Raw genomic sequence first — 6,827 nt, 5'->3', positions numbered from 1 at the left:
GGGTCGGGCGCCCCGGGGAGATCGCGGGGGGAGAGCTGCTGGTGCGGTGCAGAATTACCTGTGCTTAAGGTGCAGGTAGGTCAGGGTACCTGTACCAGCCACACGCGTTCATTTCTGAGCAGGATACGGAATTTCTTAAAAAACAGATAAATTTTTTAAAAATCGTTAAACGAGGCAAAAATACCAATCCATCTCCTGGGGAGGAAGCGCTGAAGCACAGGGGTGAGGAGCTACTGCTTTTACCCTTCTGGACGTGGGACCCCTTGCCCCCACCGAACGGGACGGATTGAGAAGGGATACAGCAGTTTGACCTTTCTGAATTTATATTGTCATCTCTGCCTGCCTGCTCAGCACGTCACACGCCACCACACAGGCACCACGCTCTTCTTTGCATCTTAAGTAGAAGTACTTTGTTGTTTGATTTTTGTTTCAATGAAAAAAAAAAAACCACCAAAATTTGTTCACTCTCTTTACTATATTTCAGAGGAAAAGCTTACCTTATTTGATCAGATCTTGTGGATGACTGATTCAGGATTCTTCTATAGCACCCTGCCCCAGACACCAGAGAAAAATCTCAGTACCTTACACTAAAACAATGGGATTATTCTGACCCTTTCCTGTTTCAGCAAAAGAATTTATTTCTATCTATCTCCTCTTTTACTCCTTCATTTGAACCATTATTTTTTGTTAGCTGATTCTGTTTTATAAAGATTCTTACATTGCCTGTTAGTACTGGAATGTGCAGAATGGCATTAAATGCATCACTGTTTAGGGCAGCCTAAGAGTACACTAAATATCTTGAGTAATAGCTGTTACAAGCATCATATCTTCCTTTTTAGCCACTCTTCAAGATACATAATTTTCTGTTACTGATTCTACTTTACGTTGCAGGGATGGAAATTGGTGGTGATGACATGGACAGTATTTACATGACTATTTCCCTCAAAGTGCTGTCCAGAATTGATAAAGGCTCAAGAGTGGACTTTGATTTCTGGAAACCCTATTACTGTTTCCTTCACCAAAGGTGCTTAAAGAGACTTGGTTGCCATGGAAGATTAACATAAGTCCTTATTAAAAATAGAATAAGGAATAAAAGGTTTTTACAGTAAAATCCCACAGAGTTCTGTGCTGGGATTTGTACTGTTGAGCACGCCCATTTTATTTTTTTTGTATTTTTGCTCTTTTATAATTTCTACTACCTTTTGCTTATTTTAGCCTTCTTTATTTCCTTACAGGTTCCATAATTTGATGTCCTTTCCCTCTCAGGCAGTGTCACATCCTAATGTCAGTCGCTTCCTGCCATCGTAAAGCCCAGGAAGGCAGTGAGGGTGAGGCCTAGCGAGGTAACCAGGGTCAGGTACAGTCCCATGACCACCAGGCAGGTGCACAGTGATGAGGCAGCTCTGAGGCCAAGCCGAGAATTCAGTCCCCAGGGCACAGTCCATGTCCATGGGGTCCCTGGACAGCTGCCAAGCTGGGAATTCATTCCCCAGGGCACAGTCCACATCCATGGGGTCCCTGGACAGGCACAGGCGTGACTGTGACACCGCTGCACCCAGGGCTGAGCTGGAACAGAGGGGATGGGTGGAGGCACCAGGTGAGGCTATTCAGGCCTCTTTCAAAAGTATCCAGAAATTATTATTCCTAAGGGATGGCAGTGCAGGAAAGGTGTTGAGAGAATGTGGCTGGTGCAGGGAGCGTGGCTGAGAGCTGTGTAAAAACAAGGCAGGCTGTGCAGGTCTGGTAATCTGGGATTATGTGAGGAGAGATCGGCTCACCCGTGTGCTCCTGGCTGCTGCATCCAGGTCAGACGGCTGGCTCGGCTGAGGGAGCACTCACCCAGACAAACCAGTGTCAGCACACAGCAAGGGTTTGTCTGAACCTACAGAGAAATAAAATACAGCTCCAGACAGATCTGTGCAGCTATTCCACATCTTTCAGGGTACATCAGGAACACCACAGCACTGTCCAGCCCTGCCCGGAGCTCAGCCATGGGGCAGGAGCGTAACAAAGGGATCTCTGTGCCTGATGCAGAATAAGGTGGTTTGAGTTTATTTTTTAAGCCTGGTTGGAGATTTCTTCATGAGCTGCAGCTTTTGTGAATGTCTGTCAGCACATTCTGGGTTAGTGCCAATCAAGGATTATGACCTATATTAACATCCTAGAAACAGGGCAGGCCAGCCAGGACTCCACGTCACACCAGGACTGCAGCTCAGTCTCCTGCTGTCTGATACTCCACTGTTACTACATTTTAAAGTCAGGTTAAATTACTTCTCACAAGAGGGATTAATTTAAAATGTGCCCACTCCTTTTGACAGTGCATCTCTTGCCTTCTTGACAAGGCATCTGACAGTCTCTCAGTGAGGGCTGTCTGACTTTCTTAACAAAACAGAAGAATAGCATTTGTACAATTATTTAACTGCTATTCATAAAAATCAAATAGATTCCTAAGGGCTTGGTTTTATGTTCCATGGGACTTACATCATTGTATCCAGTAATATGAACAGTGTTCAGTTCAGACATTACTTGTGGCTTGCTCAAGAAAACCCCACATCCAGACACTGGAATTTTCCCATACCTTGTGTGGCACACAGGCATCTCACTGGTAGTTTAAAAATAGTGTTGTTGGAAAATCCTAATATACAGGACTGTATCTAAAAGGGATTTTCTAAGCACTTGGAAAGAAAGACATTAGGATGTGAAAACACCAAACAGTGACCCTTGGTGGTTAGTTGAGTACCTTGCACGTTTCTTGCTATTAGAAAACATAAGATGAAAAATGTTCCTCAGCTTTTCAGTCATGTTTAGCAGCTTCATGGATTTGATTTATGGAAGTCTGCACCTCTCAAGCATCTTTCAAAAGCTTTAGGAACATCCCATAAGCCCTGTGGTGTTCTGTGGTGCCGAGGCATGTTTGAATTTTTCAGATACACAAACTAGGAACCAATTCCCAAAATGTATGCAGTGAATTATTACACAATACAAACTGATTTGATACCTGCTGTATTCCCTGAGCAACACCGCCCTTCATGTCCTGTCACAATCTCTTACACCTTCCTGGCGTATACACTCCCACTTCTTTTTGGGTGAAGCTCTATGTGTATTGGAAGTTATTCTATTTCCATGAAAAAGGCATTTGCTATCTGTTTATTCTCCAAATTTGGCCAATTTAAAATTATTATAATCAAATGGAGTTTATTCAACATAACTGAACACCTACAAATCCTAAAATATGAATTAAAAAGCCACTAATGTGAACTGGAGTTGTGTGACTGGCTGGAGGATCTCACTGCCTTGCTTGTCTCGTGCAGGTTTGTGTTTCCCAACTGCTTTTCCCTGCAGATGCTCCACGGTGCTTTCCAGGTCAGTTATACCCGAGGGCAATGGGAGCAATGCCACGATGATGAATGTGAAATTTTTCACTCTGTAACTGAAGTATCTGTTTTGTAAAACACTCTGAATTAATTTGGCTGTTCTAGGAGATGAAAGTCGTTAGAATCTGTTATTATCAAAACAGTAGGAATTCTGGATATTTCATATATTAATTCTGAAAATTAATACTTTTTACAAGAGTATATTCATCGAAGGAGCCTTGTATTCAGGCTTTGCTGAAAGGTGGCAATATTTTCACAGGGAATAAGCATCTTTCAAGTATTTTCACATGAGGTGGAAATACTTTCATCACTTGAGGCCCTTCTTGGAAGTCGTTCAACTATGAGAACATTTGCTTTAAATAAAAGCCAGTGGGATTCCTGGAATTCCTGAGCCGTTTATGCTCTTCTTTACACTTTTCTTAGCACATCTTAACTCACTGAACATTTCCCTCTCCCCACAGAATTAATACTGGTAAGAAATAGTCATCTCATTAAAACTATGAAGGCTTGGGCTGGCATTTCTAGTCTGTTTTATGGTTAATTTAGTTTTGACTGGAGTAATTTCTGGGGTCCTTGGTTACAAACTTTCAGGTACAGTTATCCTGGCCCACGTGATACAGCAAGTGTGTGCGTGCAGAGTATAAATGCATTTTTACACATGCATACCTTTTACACAGAGTAATAATATTTAGTTTATATTAGCAGTTTCAGAAAAAAATAGCAACTGCTTTTACAAATATTATTTAAGGTTTCTCATATGTCAGTGAAAAAATTTGATAAAGTGAAAGAGAAAAGATGGAAATAGAGCCACAGAGCCAATAGTTGTGACAGCTCATTAAATTCCATAAAAACCTATACTGGGGACAAAGCAGGTCAGAGGTGGAAAACTACCTACCTACACTCATGAAAGAGACCAGATCTTGGAAATGTACATTTTGGCCTTATACAGCAGGAGAGTAAATGGTTAACATCTCTAAGGAATGATCCACTTCGATTATCTCAGGGCAACACCTCAGAATCAGAAACTTTTAAGAGCAGTGACTCGAGCAGAATAAAATACAGCTGTACAACACCATTTCTCCTCAGCCCGACCCTGCTTTGTCACCGTCCCTCCCCTCCCGGCCTGCTCTCGCTGCCTCAGTCATTCCCTAACATTTGTCAATCTTCTATCTATGTTTTTTTTATTTCTGCCTTTTCATTTACTTTCTCCCTGATATCTGCCCTTCTATTTTAGTGCTGTTTCTTTTTTACTGAACAAGGTCACAAGTGAGAGGGGGCTTTGGCGGTTCCAGCATTCCGGCTGACGTTCATTGACATCATGGAACCGTTTGCTCTGTCACAGTAACAGCTCCTGGCTTTGCAAATTCACAGGTATTAAATGTCTCAGATAGAATTTCAGTTGGTGCCCGTGACAAAAAATGCAGAACTGGGATATGAACTGTGACAGAGGCATGTTGATCACAAACAAATCCACATTCCCACTTTAAGATCCTGTTTCCACAGGTGCATCAAGGACGTGGGGCCATGTGGTTACTTGTAAGGCACCAGCTTGGCAGGTGGGTTTGTGTCCAAACAAGGCCATTCTGGAGATTTTGAACCTGGGAATATCCTCACACTTATTTAATATTGTCCAAGTACTTTCAGTTCTCACCACAGTCTGGGATTACTCCATGAGTAAGCTCAGAATCCTGGGTTTTTGCAGGATCAGGGAAATCACAAACTGAATTTCCAAAAAGAAAATCCCCGTAGAATTGATTCTATACCAGGGTACTGGTATGTACTACTAGAGAAACTAATTCTGGTAATACCTCTAATCTCTTTAAACAAAATAATTTTCAAAACTCTGTGTTCCATTGTACCAGTTATATAGCATTATCTTTATTATTCATGAACTTTATCATTAGCATAGAAGATTCACTGAATAAAATGTTAATAACTTGATTCATTATTTTTAAGTGGAAATGAACAGCTAACTTATTAAAGGGTATTTCTTTCTCAACACCTGCAAGTTAATGTAAAAAATTACTAAAAGACATGTTTTTAAATGGAATATTTAAATAGTATTCTCTAGCTGAAGAAGAGCCTGTGTTCAAAAATAGAAACACTGGATCCAAATGTCACAGCTCTCACTTGCTATTGAACAACACAGCAATGTCTCAAACCCAACCACAGCTAAACAGAGTAGGAGAGCTACAGGTATGGGAAGTGAAAGATGAATTGTTCTGATACTCACTGCAATATTTATGTATTAAATAAACAAGTTACTGTGCATCTGTCAAAACTGAGTTCAGATTTCCCATCATTTTTATATCAATGTCGTTTTTCTTGATTTTCTTGGAAAATAAGCTTCAGTTTGCCTAAAAATTTTGAACACATATTCTTTCCCATTTGAAGGTTCTCTTGATACGGTACATTTCAAAGAGGGAAAGCCAATTCCTACAGCAGGGGATCGAGTCTCTTTAATAGACTCTTCTCTCTAAGCAGTGCTGGGGGTTGCAATTGTGTTTACTGGCATTTCTAACAAAATTACATTTTTCACTTGGGTCCTTTTTGAAGCTAAAGGTTACTATTGTCTGATCTTACCAGCCAGTCCCTTCTGGTTGCATTTATAGATTCCTCCCTTGCTTTCCTGCTGCCCTCCACTGGCAGCTGCTCTGACGTGCTTTGCTTGTGCACAGGAACAGGTTCTCAGCAGTTCTGAGCTGAGCTCCTCATCTGAGCAGAACTCTGTGCAGCCTGCCTACATATCCAGCAGCTCCCAGTGTTTCATTCCAGGATGGAATTAGGGTCACAGATGGAATTAGGGTCACCCTGAGGGTGCATCATGCAAAACCATCTCGGTTGAAAACCCCTCAATGGTCAAAGGCCATTACACAGGCCTTGCTCCAAAACACTGCCAGGGAATGCTGTTTCACACCTTTGTATCTCTCAACCCCATTTTTATACTTCACAGGCCCGGTGTTTGGTTAGGTAGCCCTTTGTGGAGTAGATAAGAAACTTGATTTTTAAAATTGGGAATTAATAATGCAGTAATGCCAGTGGTTGGCATGTACAGACCTGTTGGCTTTGGTGGGATCACTGGACTGTGCAAAATAACTCAGGCATGGGAGTGTTTGCCAGCTTAAACTCCAGAGCCAAACAAGCAGCTCATTATCAGCAAACGCTGTGCCTGGCACTGCAGTTGTGCTTCAAGGACTCTGCAAAGATCTAGCACCAAAAAATCCCAAACTATAATTGGCAAAATGGATCCAGGATTGCAACTTTCAGGCATGTGCTGGGACCAATAAAGTCAACAAGGAAACACGAATGGCTGGCTGGGGGCAGTCAGGGATTGATTGATTTAACGTAGAGATTCACAGAAGTTTGGATTTTCTCATGTCCGTTATCTTTCTCAAAATATTCTGGAGCTGTGTGAAGGGAACCTTCTGCTATTTGACAGCCTTTCTCTGATCA

The sequence above is a fragment of the Myiozetetes cayanensis genome, unplaced genomic scaffold (genome assembly GCF_022539395.1).
Source record: "Myiozetetes cayanensis isolate MyiCay16 unplaced genomic scaffold, myiCay2020 scf12, whole genome shotgun sequence".
NCBI lineage: Eukaryota > Metazoa > Chordata > Aves > Passeriformes > Tyrannidae > Myiozetetes > Myiozetetes cayanensis.
This window is presented reverse-complemented; position numbering follows the sequence as displayed.